This window comes from Solanum lycopersicum, chromosome 9, assembly GCF_036512215.1.
Source record: "Solanum lycopersicum chromosome 9, SLM_r2.1".
NCBI classification, from domain to species: Eukaryota; Viridiplantae; Streptophyta; class Magnoliopsida; order Solanales; family Solanaceae; genus Solanum; species Solanum lycopersicum.
This window is the reverse complement of record NC_090808.1, coordinates 57,934,825-57,950,948: the sequence shown is the minus strand read 5'-3', so window position 1 is coordinate 57,950,948 and position 16,124 is coordinate 57,934,825.

Below are 16,124 nucleotides of genomic sequence, written 5' to 3'. Positions count from 1 at the left end.
TACTCCTGAAGAGTTAGCTCATGGAGGATAGAAGAAGGATCATGGTAAAAGTTTGATAAGCGAAGGCGAAGCGGAGGAATTATAGAGAAAGATGCAATTAAAGAATTATTATATTGTTAAGCATTTGGAGAAGACTCCAGCCCAGATTTCTATGTGGGCCCTGCTGATGAGATCTCAATTGCATAGAGAGGCTTTGATGAAGGATCTCGATGATACATATGTGCCCGTGGGCACAAGGAGCGATAATGTGGCCGCGATGATCGACCAACTCATCTGAGGGCATCAAATTAGCTTTTGTGACAATGAGTTGCCTTTTGAAAGGAGGTCACACAACAAGACGCTGCACATCGCTATTGTATGCCACGAGAAGGTCATAAATTGTGTTTCGGTAGATGATAGATATGGTCTGAATATTTGTCCGATGTCAACACTAAGGCAGTTACGTTTTCACTAGGGAAAGCTGGAGCAAAGCCAAGTCAACGTGAGAGATTTTGATGGGGTGCATAGAGATACGTTGGGAGAGGTGAATTTGTTCATTCCAAATGGGCCCGAAGAAATTCAGTGCTCATTTTCAAGTCTTAGACATTGACACCAACTATAACCTTCTTCTAGGAAGTCCTTTCATCCATATGGCTGGAGCTATATCTTCTACTCTGCATCAGGTCATGATAATCATTTAGAATGACGAAGAACTGGTCATTCATGGTGAAATCATTTAGATAGACGAAGAGCTGGTCATTCATGGTGAATGGATTCACTCTGGCAAACAGGCGCCAAACATTGATGAGGTATCGCGAGGTACAAATTTCTACACAATTGAGCTGGTGAATGCCACCGATGAGGACTTGGCACCACAGACTCCCATGCCTGCCATGTACAAGATGATAGCCACTGTGATGATGCATAATGATTTTGAACTAGGCTTCGGAATGGGAAGAAATTCCCAATGAATTATTGAGCCTGTTCCGGTCCCCATTAAAGGAGACAAATATGGTTTGGGGTACATCCCCACATATGATGATATGAAGACGAAAATGAAAAATGATCAAGCATTGGATAAACCGATCTCACATATGTATCAATCATTCCCATTCCGGGAGTATGGCGAGCATGAAGACCTTTGGGAAGGAATCTGTGGCTTTCTCGAGGAGATCGATGTTGTGATTGAGGAGAGCTTGAGCTAGATAGTATCCGTGATGCTGAGACTAGAAAGATGCTGAAGAATTGGACATCCACGCCAATTCTGATTCCCCGAACTCTTTAGTAAAAGGGTATCATTCATCCATTTTTAAATCGGTGGTAGTCCGGAAGAGCCCCGAGACCTACCATGTTGTAATTTCCTTAATTGCTCGAATTTTAAAATTCCCCCGTGATGTTTGAAAAAGGCAACATGGCTTTTGCCACAGCCAAAGTTCTATTTATTTCCCAATTTGAATGAAAGCCTTTTCTACTGAAAATTCATTTATTTACTCATATGTTATACTTTGGTTTTTTAACTTTTTCTGATTATGGTTTCAGTAATGCAAGTTTTAAACCTTCCAATGTCATGTCATGTCACTAGCTGAACGAACAGAATGAGGCAGGTGATGACAAGGTTGATGAATACAAAGAGGAAAATGAGGCACCGAAATATGTTGCTGAAGAGTTTCTGCAGTTTGAAAATCAGCATAAGCCGAATTTAAATGAAACTGAAACTCTAAATCAAGGAGACCAAGAGTGTGTCAAAGAGGTCAAGATCAGTGTTCACTTGAATGAAGATCAAACAAAGGGCCTGGTTCATTTACTCTCCAAGTACATTGATGTGTTCATCTAGGAAGTCAGCGACATGCTAGGGCTGAGTACCAATGTTGTATATCACAAATTGCCGATTAATCCAGGGTTCAGTTTGGTAAAGAAGAAAAATCAGAAATTCAAGCCTGAGTTGAGTTTAAAGATTAAAGAAGAGATCACCAAGAAGATAGAGTCTCGATTGGTGGAAGTAATGCAATACCCGACGGTAGCCACAAAAGATGGGAAGATCAGAATTTGTGTCGACTACAAGGATCTCAACAAAGCCAGCCGTAAGCATAATTTTCCATTGCCAAACATTCATAGTTTGATCGATAAATGTTCTAAGCATGAAAGACAGTCATTTGTGGATTGTTACGCAGGTTATCATCAAATTCTAATGGACGAAGAAGACGCAGAAAAAACAACTTTTATTACACCTTGGGATGTATATCATTACAGGGTGATGCCATTTGGCCTCCAAAATGTTGGTGCTACTTATATGAGGGCTATGAAAACCATATTTCATGATATGATACATAAGGAGATAGAGGTATACGTAGATGATGTCATAATCAAGTCCCACGAAAGTTCCAACAGCGTGATGCATTTGAAGAAGTCTTTTGACCGTTTACGGCGTTATAACTTAAAATTGAATCTCGCTAAGTGTGCTTTTGGAGTGCCATCCGGAAAGTTGTTGAGATTTATAGTAAGTAGAAGGGGTATTGAGCTCGACCCTTCCAAGATTAAGGCAATCCAAGAGTTACCTCCTCCGAAGACTAAGAAGGAGGTGATGAGTCTTAGAAAGGTTGATCTACATCAGTCGATTCATAGCCCAATAAACTGTGGTGTGTGAGCCTATCTTCAAGCTGTTAAAGAAAGACTCTTCGACAAAGTAGACTGAAGAATGTCAGAATGATTTTGATGCTATCAAGAACTATTTGTCCAAACCACTGGTAATGGTACCTCCAATGAGAAGGGATTCCATTGTTGCTATAGTTATCCGTCTCAGATAACATATTTGGATGTGTGCTTGGTCAACATGACGAGATAGGAAAGAAGGAGTGAGTCATTTATTATATAAGCAAGATGTTTACCCTGTACAGTCTTGTTACACTCTGTAGGAGAGAATGTGTTGTGCTTTGACTTGGCTTGCCCAGAAGTTGAGACATTATTTCTCTTCTTATACTACATACCTCATTTCCAGAATGGACCCGCTGAAGTATATTTTCCAGAAGGCGATGCCGACCGGAAATTTAGCTAAGTGGAAAATGTTGTTGAGTGAATTTGACATTGTGTATGTGATTCAGAAGGAGATAAAGGCACAGTCCTTGGTTGATCATCTTGCAGAAAATTCTGTTGATGAACAATATGAACTGCTCAAGACTTATTTCCACGATGAAAAAGTATTGTTTGTGGGTGAAGATATTTCTGAAATGTATTTTGGCTGGAGATTATTTTTTAATGGAGCGGCATATCATCAAGGAAAAGGTATCGAAGCGGTCTTAGTGTCAGAATCTTGTCAGCACTATCCCATGGAAGCTAAGCTCCAATTTAATTGCACAAACAACATGGCTGAGTATGAATCTTGTATCTTGGTTTGATAATGGTTATTTACATGAATGTCTACGATCTACTGGTCATCGGAGATTCAGATTTGTTGATTTATCAGGTTCAAGGAGAATGTGCTATGAAGAACCCGAAGATTATACCTTACATGTAGTATATATAGAAATTATGCAAAAGATTTTGTAAGATCGAGTTCACATACTCCCAGGATACAGAATGAGTTGGATGATGCTATTGCCACTATCCCTTCGATGACTAAGCACCCAGATACTGATTATATTGATCCTATGGATATAGAAGTGAAAGAACATCCAGTCCATTGCTCACATGTTGAAGCAGAACCAGACGGTTTGCCATGATATTTTGATATTAAGAAGTATTTGGAGTCTGGGATTTATCTTGAAGATGCTACGTCCAACAAGAAGAAGTCCACACGTCGTAGGGCTCTCAATTTCTTTCTAAGTAGAGATATTTTGTATAGGAGGACTCAAGATTTAGGTCTCCTCAGATGCATCGATGTTGTTTAAGCCGCGAAGCTTATTGAACAGATATATTTTGGAGTATGTGGCACCCATATGAATGGACTCACTTTGGCAAGGAAGATGTTGCGAGCCGGTTATTTTTGGATGACTATGGAGAATGATTATTGCATGTTTGTGCAGAAATGTCATAAATGTCAAGCGCACTGTGATTTGATTCAAATGTCACCTGACGAACTTAATGCTATGAGTTCACCCTGGACGTTTATATCTTGGGGCATAGATGTCACCAGTCCTATAGAACCAGCCGCTTCTAATGTACACAAATTTATTTTTGTTGCCATTGACTACTTTACCAAGTGGGTATTGGCCGCTTCTTACAAGTCAGTGACCAAGAGAGTTGTAGTTGATTTTATTCGAAACAATCTAATATGCAGGTTTAGAGTACCCGAATCCATCATTACTGATAATAGTGCAAATCTCAACAGTTACTTGATGAGAGATATATGTGATCAGTTCAAGATTACTCACCGAAACTCAACCGCTTATCATCCTCAAATTACTGGAGCTGTAGAGGCCGCCAATAAAAACATCAAAAAGATTCTGAGATATTACGTGAGATCCTGCCATATGCTTTGTTGGATTATTGAACGACCGTCAGAACATTGATTGGAGCTACTCCATATTTTCTAGTATATGGAATAGAGGCAGTCATACCTACTAAAGTTTAGATATCGTCCTTGAGAATCATACAAGAAGCTGAGTTGAGTAATGCTGAATGGGTCAGCAAGCGGATTGATTAGTTAACCTTGATTGATGAGAAGAGAATGGTTGCCGTTTGTCATGGGAAACTGTATCAACAGAGAATGATTCGTGCTTTTCATAAAAGAGTCAAAGCCAGAATTTTTGAAATCGGTCAATTGGTGCTTAAGCGCATTTTTTCTAATCAGGATGAGTACAAAAGGAAATTTGCACCAAATTGGCAAGGGTCTTACATGGTTTGCAAGGTATTATGGCTGAAATCGATCAACTCAGATGTTGTCAAGAGAGACGTGTGAAGCTTCGATTTTCATTTCTATTATTTACTTGTAATTATTCTGTTTGCTTGTATTTTGCTTTGTTTAAAATCTTATCCTCTCGGTCACCCCATTTATCCCCTTTTAATATTTTTTTGTATTTGAACTACGACTAACTTGAATTCTCAAGAATGAGATACGTAGGTGGCCTATGTCAGCCTCGGTTGGTTTCTTTGTGAACTTCTTATTGTTGTCAACCTTTAAATGGAACTACGTTTGAACTGATTCCTGCTTTAATGGGATACGTAGGCGCCACAAGGGTTCGGTGATATTTCACGTAAGATTTCTATTTTTCTCAAAATTCTCGAGAAGAAGAATTTTCTTCAGCAAGTTAAGACTTAACATACTTCAGAATTTGAAACGGGGACAAAATTTTTGAGAGGATCTCGAAAATTCCAAAATTTACTTACCAACAGTCAAAGATAAACCAAAACTTATAATTGGGACAGATTTTGAGGATGACCTCAAAATTTCAACTTGTTTTTCATCAACAGTTTAGAGCACCTCTGAATACTCCCCGGCAAATAATCAGATATACCTCCAAGCATCAGACTCAAAGAAGTCCGCTAAGCCTGACGTGACATGATACTTGGCAGTAACCCTTTTCAAAATGCTACTTTTCAAAAAAAAATCTTAAATATTTATTTTTTCATTTTGTTTGTTTCAGCATAAAATATTTTGCCTTATCTATAAAGGGTTAGGAGATCAGGAAGATCAACCGGAAATAGCAAGACAAGTAGCAGACAACTGAAGAATCAACATAGATAAGTCCGTTTTAAAACTAAATATTTTTCGGTGGTGCAGGTTTATAGTGTTGCTCAAAAATCATCAAATTTCTTTGATTGACGAATATGTGAAGTCAAGGGGGTAGAAAGCTCTTCCCCAAAACCTATGATTTTTCTGCGAATGCATGAATTATTTTATATTTAACATATCAAAGACTTGGGAGTGTTACGATTCTCAATAACATGAAGTCTAAAAGAAATGTCCAGCTAGATTCAAAGATAAATCAAGTGAAAATCTCAAGAAAGAGATTACAGTTTTTCGTCAAGGACGTCATCTGCATCACATTATTAGACTTGATAGTGGAGCTACCCGGAGGGGTCATTTATTTTATTGTCGATCAAGACGATACACTACCTGGAGGGTCATCTTAGTGTATTATCAATGGAGACGATATCATTATCCAGAAGGCACCCAGAAGATAATTATGTTGCTTGATTGAAGCATTATCTTCATTTGGTACCAAGTATGATATCGCGAGAAAATATTCATGCATCGCGAGAAGATATTCATGCCTCGCAGAAAGTTATGAATTGCGAGAAGATATTCATGCCTCGCAGATATTCATGCATTGGGTGAAGATATTCATGCCCGCACAAATTCATGAATCGCGAGTCAATATTTATGCATCGTGAAAGATCATGCATCGCGAGTCAATATCCATGCATCGCGGTCAATATTCATGCATCACTGAAGTTCATGCATTGCAAGTCAATATTCAATGCATTGCAGAAGATCATGCATCGCGGAAGATTCATGCATCGCGAGTCAATATTCATGCATCACGGAAGATCATGCATCGCAGAAGATCATGCATCGCGAGTTAATATTCGCGCATCACTGAAAGATATTCATGCCCCGTAAGAAATCACGCATTGCGGAAAGATATTCATGCCCCGCAAAAATCATGCACTGCCAGAGAAAGAAATTGTGCATCCCAAGAGGAATCTTTTTCCATCAATATCAACTGCATTCTTTTATTTTGATAAAAGTAAACATCAAGAAGAGTATCAAAGACGACGTCAAGAGAAATACCAACACTGTGTTAGTTTTTATATATTTCTCCATCAAATGAAATAAACATTGAAGATTATATTGCAAACATAAGACATAAGCTTTATTTGTTTTACGTCAAACCCAATGGAGTTGACGACAATTATTAAAGGAGAGCAACTAAGTGTCGATGCGTTAAAAGACATTACCTCTCATTTCAATACCAATTTTATATTAATGAGTTTTATCTTAGTCTTTGTCGAGAGCATCCGAAAGGATGAATTCTCCAAAAACCACAGGTGCGAACGACATCAAAAGGATGCAGAACAACGTGGAACTTTTCTTAGTAGTCCAAAGAGGAGTGTAAAACTCTTAGGATACGAGCAGAGGAGCGACTTCCACCACAATCAAACAACACCCCTATCATAAGGCATGTGATTTTTTTATTTCAGATTTTCAGTTTCAGTTTCGCATCCGGAAATTTTTGTATCTACCAGGGTAAGTTTCCAATCTAAGTGACAATGCACTAAGAGTTTTAAAAATTATGTCTATGCAAGTTCTTAATTGTGAGTGTGAAGCTCGCCACATTCATGGCTAAGAGGTTACAACCTCTTTTTCATGCTCGATATAATTTGTCACTCGTCCAAAGCCAAAAGTCATCTATCATAATAGATTTCTTACCCACCGATGGAGGCGAACTACAAACAGCCTAATTCCTATGTTTGAGGATATGTAGGCGAGCACGATGTTGAAAACTCGGTTAGATTCCAACATTCACTCTAAAATTTTATTCCCATTCATTTCGATCCATTCATAATTCTGTACCGAAATAACTCTTGATTCCTTTCAAAATTGTGCGTCAAATCAAGCATATCGAACTACAAGTGGCCTGAATTCTCATGTAGCCTGAGATATGTAGGAAACCTGTTTTTAGGGTCGGCCATAATTTCTAAAGTCCTTACCAATTCATTTACTAAAGATGAAGTGCGTGGTCGGTCAAAATTGGAGTGGTCAATTTATTTTTCTTGTATTTCTTGCATCAATAAAAGAAAAATGATGAACAGCTGTTGACACCCAATTTCAATCCTAGACGATATAAATTAATTAACGAGCTTCTTGATTCTAATGATTTGAAATAACGGGATTTATAAGGCTTAAGATGTTTTAAGTCATTTTAAATTAATCTCATCACTCATTATAAATTTTTAGGGATAATGTCCAAGTACCCCCTCAACCTATGCCCGAAATCTCAGAGACACACTTATACTATACTAAGGTCTTATTACCCCCCTGAACTTATTTTATTAATAATTTTTTACCCCTATTTAGCCTACGTGGCACTATCTGGTGGGCCCAACGATGGTTGACTTTTTTTTCAAACTAGTGCCACGTAGGCTAAAAAGGGGGTAGAAAATTACTTATAAAATAAGTTCAGGGGGGTAATAGGACCTTAGTATAGTATAAGTGTGTCTATGGGATTTCGGGCATAGGTTGAGGGGGTACTTGTGCATTTTCCCTAAATTTTTATTTAATATATACAATTAATGTAATTATATATATACATTTGAAAACTGTCTCAAAAGATTCTGTTAAATATTTGGTTAATTAGTTTAATTATTTAATAGTAGTTCGATTTTAAATTATTTGACCAAAATTATTTGACTAAGAGCTCGTCCTATCTATGTTTCGCCAGATTTATTAATAAGTTCTAATTTGGTTAAATCAACAGTCCATTTACTTGTAAAAGACCAAATTTTGGACTCCATCTCTTTTGTCCAGCAGCCCACTACTGCTAGCCCAACCCCCTTTTTATTCGATTTCCAGCCCAATATAATTACAGCAACAATCCTGTGACTTGGCTTTTGTTTTTTATTCAGCTAAATCCAATTCAAAATCTCCAGCCTAGCGTGCATTTTTTTAATGATCCCAACCCCCTTGACCCAATTGTTTTCCTTTTTTCTCAATCCAGTAAGCCCATCCTGTCAAACTAATTATCACATTCAGCCTCCATTTCGTTCCAAAATATCCAACTCGACCCATGTTCCTCTTTCCCCTTCAGAACCAGTGATGAGAAATCTTGCGTGTATAGAGCATTCCTTCTCCAATTTCTCTTCCTATATCTTGATTTGTACCAAGCGCTCGAACAATGAGGGTGAGCGCGATAGAAGAACAAGCAGAATAGCACGCTACATCGCTTTCACCCGTCTCTTTCCCCTTTCTGCTTTTGTACGGCTCTTACAATGACTCTCGTCCTTGGCTCGCGTGGACGAACGCCACATCGAGTACAAGGACGGGAATATTGAATCCCAGCCATCTCCTTGATCTGTTAATCCGTATTTGGGGGATATGGTCATTTTTGGTACAAAGAGGCAGCTTTCCTTGGTCCTAGGGGAGAGGATTTTGAATTTGGGGGCTCGATTTATCGATTCTACCCTTTTCTCCCCAAATCTGAAAACCCTATTCTCTTTCTATATATAATCACTTCGAAGAAATAAGAGGGGAGAGAAATAAAATTTTTAAATTCTTTCCTTGAGTTTGGAATTTTTTCAAAGTAAAGAAATACATAGAAAGAGAAGTGGAATTGAAGGATTTGAAGCTTTCTGGCAAGCAAGAAACACCGAAACAAATCACATACAAAATAGAGAATATATATATATACACACACACAGGTCAATTAAGTTCGAAGGAATAATAATATAGTTTTGGCCAAAGCTTCCCCTTTTCGACTCATTTGCTTGTTGTATCTTCAATTTTCCATTTGAAACTCGAGAAAGTTTTCTGATGTTCTCGTTGCCGTCCGTTACTGTCGAAATCGTTGTTGCTCTAAGCTCGTCCTTCTCCAAGTCCCTGCGTTATAAAAGGTAAACCTCTTTCTAACTCAACTTTATTTTCCTGTTAAGGTTGGTTTTTCTCTGATGGAAAGCTCTTAGGGGACAAAATATTTTAATGGCTTGAATGTTTTTTTTGTTCATTGCTTTGGAAAGGATGATGACCCCTTTTGTATAAATTTTCTTTCTTCCTTGCCAGTATGTTCGTGTCACTGTTGTTCTCATCCTATTTCGCTATGTGTGTTTCGCTTAATTATTTTTACTATGAAGCATGGAAAAAATACTTGTATCTAAGTCGTTTTTCATGCGATAGTCTTGAATGTTTCATCTTTTTTTTTTCTCGTTTCTATATTTTCTCCCCTGCTGCTAATAACAAATGTTGGTTTGTCCTTGCCCGTTCCATTTAGTCGTTAATATTTTACATGGACTACTTCTTGCGAGTTGACCCATTGTGGTCACAAATACTTTGGGTTTATTTGTGTACTTTAGCTTTGATAAATAGTTTCATAGACGCCTGTTGGTTCTTTGGATTCTGTTTCATGCCTTGTTCCTCTGTAAGAAAATAGTTGGTTCAAATTTCGATTATTCTCTAGGCAAAACTCTACGAATATGTCCCAGTCCCTAATGTTACTCTCTTAACTCGTTAACAACTTGAGTTCACTTTGTTCTTGTCCTAGATTTGTAACTTTTATTTAGTATGGATCACTTTTTTTATGGTTGAATATGAAAGAAAGTATGTTGAGTCTTTCCTCCATTTCGTTTTAAAATCTCTACTTGATTAAAAGAAAGATGTTTGTTTGCTGGTACATTCTTTTGCCGTAAAAAGATCATTTTCTTTATAATTTATTTTTTCAAGGGATTTTTCACTTTTTTTTAATCCATATGGCCTATTGTTTTGGAGAAATTTGTTTTGGCATTATTTTTCTTTCTTATAGATTTCGTGAAGTATGAAGATTTTGTTTGCATTGTTTTAAAGTGTATGAATATAATAGTGGTCCTTTTCAAAATAGCTTAGTTTACTACTGGCAGTAGCGTTCTGTCCTAGATGTGATAAACTAGCATTTTGGTCCCAATTTATAGATTTCAATTTGATATAACATGAATGATGGGTTTGATCGTATATGGGTTTCTCTTAATCATTTATTTAATTTATTTTTTACTTTTCTGTTGGTTCTATAGTAATTGGTCGGTTCTTACCTATGAAAAAGAAGTTTTCAGTTTTGCCCTCTCTATACTCATGGTTGCTTCTAATTTGTCAAAATAATTACATGATGTACCCCAGTATATGCATGCATTTTATCTAGAGTAATGTTTATCCAATCCATTCCTTTTTCCATATTAGTGTATAGGAATTTTATGTCTTTATTTTCAGTATTAAATTAAAGATTTATTACTCATGTATATCTCCTTATTTTCTTGTTGCATGTAAAATCTTTCCAGGTGTTCACTATGAATCCATCCTTATAAACATCAAGAGGGTCATAAAGGCCCAAATGTTTCCTATTTTCATTTCGAGTCAACCATCCATAAAATCAATGAACATATCCTGGAGCCGAAATTTCAAGAAGTCGGAGATTTGAAGAAGTTGGGCCAAAAGGGCCTTTTTTATTTTGAAATATTGTATTTTATTATCTTTGGGCCTAAGCCCTTGTCGTCTTTTATTTTCTATTAAATTATATGTGTAGTCTAGGACAGGTACAAAGTGAAACGGGCCTAAGGCCCAACACTAAATAGGTCCAAATACTGGTCCAGGCGAACAGATAGCCCAGATTTGGACCCAAACTCGTCTCTCTCTCTCTGTCTCTCTCCCTTTCTTTCCCTTTACTTGCTTTAATTATTTGCTGTCTAATTGTCGATTAGTTTTTAAAGTTAAGGAATTCAAATCCCCACAAATGTCGTACACGTTTTATCAATTTAAAATTAAATTCAAACTGCTTTTATAAGAAAAAATGAATAAATTTACAAATCAATTCTTACTTATATAGTAATTGATTACTTTGTTACAAATAATTTTTCTAAACTAATTTATTTTCTCAAGTCAAGTTTAAGCCAAATTAAGTTAGTTGTTGAATAACCGTATTAAGCGGATATTTTAGGTAGTTGATACCTTCCTAAAATATAAATAGGAATCCCCGAGCCCTTTCAGGTTTTCAATCGATTTTTTCTGTTAAGTCTTTTGAAAACAAGGTTTTTTTATTGATTTTTCTCAAAAATTAAGTATCGACTCTTCAAAAGTCGAAAATCATACAAAAATAAATATTTTCCCATTTTCGAATAAAACAATATTAGTCCTTGCTTTCTATTTTACAGGGATCAGAAAGTTCTCTTTGGTTTGCTTGGTTTTTACTTTAGGATTATTAAAGTTTATGGTATTAATTAGTCTTATATCAATTATTTGTGGTCAAATTGACGTAATTTGCTGACTAAGCATGTGAATGAATAAATGAAGAATAGTATAGAAAAAAAATTAGATTGTCCATACACGTAAGATGACATCTAATGGTAAACCCTAAAGGAATAGAATATTCCCAAGATCAAATGGAAAAGGAAAAATATCAAAAAAAAAAATACGTCAAAAATTAGAAAAGGAAAAAGAATATCTCCATATCTTCTATGTATATGCATAATAGATGAAAATAAATCCAATAGTCTTTCTCAAGTTGGATTGGAGGAAGAAACCCCCAACTTGCCTAAAAGCTTATGATGCACAGATCCGGTCAAGGACGTGGTAAAGATGTCAGTTATTTGTGAAGAAGATTTGACATAAGATAAATAAATTAAGCCAACGAGATGCTATTGATGGAAGAAATGACAATCAATCTCAATATGCTTTGTTCGTTCATGAAAGACTGGATTTTTTGCGATGTGAATCACAGCAAGACCGTCAGAGTGAAGGGGTACTGGCAAGGAGATCAAAACTGAGAGATCATCAAAAAGACGAACCAACCAAGAAAGCTCGGCTACTAACCTCCTCATAGATCTATACTCAGCTTTAGCAGAACTAAGAGAAATTGATGTTTGTTTCTTAGATTTTCATGAAATAGGAGAATACCCGAGAGAAATATAAAATTCACTCACTAATCTTTGTGAATCTGGATAAGTAGCGCAGTCGGAATCACAAAAGTTCATCAATTTGAAAAAAGCAGATACAAACATAAATAGACCAAGATCGGAATCTTTCAACAAATAACAAAGAACCCATAAAGCAGCTGCAGGATGAGATTCACGAGGATCTTGCATATATTGACTCAGATGTTGCACTATAAAGGATAAAACATGCCTTGTATGTGAGATAATTGAGATTACCTAACAAACTCAAGTATAAAGTAGGATCTTTTATGGAAACCTTTGATTTTCTAGTAACTTGAGATTAGGATCCAAAGGTGAAGAAATATGAGACAAATGTAGAGAATCAAACTCATACAGTAAGTCCAATGAGTATTTCCTTTCGGAAATAATCATACCAGTAGGTTCTCTCACAACCTCCATCCCAAGAAAATAATGCAACTCACCAAAATCTTTAATTTTAAATTTTTTGTCTAGAAAGAGTTTTAAAGCCCGGGTTCATTGTTTCCTGTCAACAAGATGTCATCCTCATATACTTCACAATAGAAATAAGATCGACAGATTTCTTAAAAGAAAAGAGAATAATCATTCATAGAATGACTAAAACCTTTAAAGTTGAGAGCATAAGTGAGTTTAGCATACCATTGTCTGGATGCTTGCTCAAGTCCATAAATGAATTTTTAAGCAGATAGACATGGTTAGGAGAAGCGGTGCAAGACTAGGAGAAAATTTCATGTAAAACTTTTCATTTAAGTCACCATGTAGAAAAGCATTGTTCATATCTAATTTAAACACACCCTATTCATTCTCTAATGCAATAGCTAAGATACACGTGATGGTGGTCATTTTGAATACTGGAGAAAAAGTTTCATTATAAACAATACATTTTCTCTACACATCACCTCTAATGACTAATTTCATTTTTACTCTTTCAATACTTCCATCAGAGTGTTGTTTTACCCTATAAACCCATTTAGATGAAAAAACCTTCTTAAGGCAGCACAACATCTCATGTTGTTAAGTCTTAAAGTTGTATGTTCTTTATCCATGGCTTCCTCCTAACCCGGATAGGCTACCTAAATATACATAACATGTTCTTCTATATTAGTAAAGAAATTGAGAATGAGTTGATTATTAGAAGATAAATCACTTAAAGATAAAGACTCAAGAGTAACAGAACTTAGGAAACAAGAAGAAGTCACATCACTAAGATAGAGAGCATTGCAAATATAGTCTTCTAAGTAATTAGTTTTTTTGTGATTTGTGAAAGATATTCTTAATATTGTTTAAACAACAGGTAATGGAGAAGAAGGTACAGGGGATATATCAGTAGAGGAATTGATATGTGAAGTAACATTGGAAGGATACAAAGATTTAAATATAGACATTATCAAAACCAGAAGAACAATCATAATTTGAATTTGATGAGGAAAAATGAGATTCTAAGGAATAATCAGAAGAGATGATAGTAACAGAAGTAATAAAGTAAAAGGTAAATTAGATTGTAAAGAGAAAGGAAAATACTCTTGATGGAAAATAACATTCCTTGAAATTGAAATTTTCTTGGTTCGTAGATCCAACAGTTCCTTTTTTTCATATAGATGTCCTATAAAAATAGAAGGTGAAGATTTAGGATCAAATTTAGTTTTATTTAAAGGAAGTGTAGAGACAAAACACAAGCAACCAAACACTTTAGATGAGAATAAGATGGTTTAAATTTGAACAAAACCTCAAAAGGAGTTCTTGAATTCAAAACACCGGAAGAAAATCTATTTGTAAGATAAGCATAACAAGAATTCCCCTAATAACCAATAGGAAGGTGAGATTGATATAAAAAAACTCTTGATGTTTTCAATAAATATTCGTGTTTTCTCTCCACTACTCTATTTTGCCGTGGAGTGTAGACACAAGTAAATTGATGAATAATCATTGGAAAGAAAAAAATAGATTGAATTTTCCCACAACCTAATTAAAAAGTAATGTCAGTTCTAATAATTTTAACTTTGAAATTGAATTGTCTTTCTACCATAAAAATAAAATATTGAAGGATAGAAAAGGCATTTGATGTAGTCTCAAGTAGATAAGTCCAAGTAGCTCTACTAAAAGCATCCACAATTGCAAGAAAATACCTATACCCATCATGTGTGGTAGATTTATATGGACCCTAAGTATCCATATGAATGAAGTCAAAAGTATCCTTGGTACAAATAGAACTATAAGGAAAAGATAATTTTGATTATCTTGCCATAGGACAAGTAATACAAGGAGATGATAACTTTGAACAAGATTTAAAAAGTTGAAAACTTTCTTCATATTACTTATTGACATATGGCCTAATCTATAGTACCATAGCTTCTCTTTAACATTGGAATCAAAAAACTAGAACAAGAAGTAATAAGAACCTTGTCTTCACTGTTTTTTATGGTAGGAGTTATGGTGGTTGGAAAAGGGTTGTTGTTATAGGCCTTTCAGTGAAGAACAAAATAGAATTCTTTGATGGATCTATAGTTGTTCCTACTGATATAACTCTTCAAAGGGCTTGGTCAAGATGTAATGACATGGTCTTGTCCTTATTACTCAATTCTCTCTCAAAAGAAATTGTTGAGTTTGTCTTGTGCTCCCAAAGAGCCAAAATCTTATGGTCTGACCTAAAAGATAGATTTGGTCAGGCTAATGGTGCCAAATTATTTCAACTTCAAAAATTTTAAATGTTGTAGTTCAAGGAAATTCTAGTATTTCTGCATATTTCAAAAAATAAAAAATTTGTGGGATGAGTTAGATGCACTAAACACATGTTTGTGTATTATTTTGTACTATATTTATTTTTTCAAAAATGTCAACTAAAAAGGTCTACTTGTTATTGAATTTTATAAATAACTGATTAAATATGTTAATAAGATATAATCGCTAGTAATTGTGTTATATCTTATATTTATGAATTTGCCACATACAAGTAGAGATGCGATACAACTTAGTATAAGCTTTTCAATTTCCTCTCAACTCCAAAAGAAATTTAATTATGCAACAACAAATTAGATTACTAGGTGATAAACTTTCCTTTTACAACATAATCAATTGAATTTTGGCTCTGCAAAATGCATATTTCTATATGAATATTTTCATCTACTGAAGGAAAGCATTTGTGACTCTTCTACTTTCAGAGTAGTTGCACACTCTCTTAACGTTTTTTCTTCTTTATATGATCTATCCACATTCCGTAGGTAATTGGTCAAGTCTTCTTTATGTTTCACCTTGTTCTGTAACTTTGAGGAATCATTTTTCCACCCGATTGGAAGGATTCATCGCATGTTTCACCATACTATATTATGGTATAATAAGGTAGTAGAATTTAGCATACTAAATATTATAAATATCAAATACAACACCAGTTAAGGAATTGTAATACTATAAAATATGAACAAGATACAAGTACATTAAAAAAAATTATTAGCAAGGTATAACAAGTTCTTTTTTTTCTCTATGCAACCTATAAAGGAAAGATATAGTTAATTTAATGAAGAAATAGCTATGTGAAGACATAAAGTGGGATTGGAGACATTAAC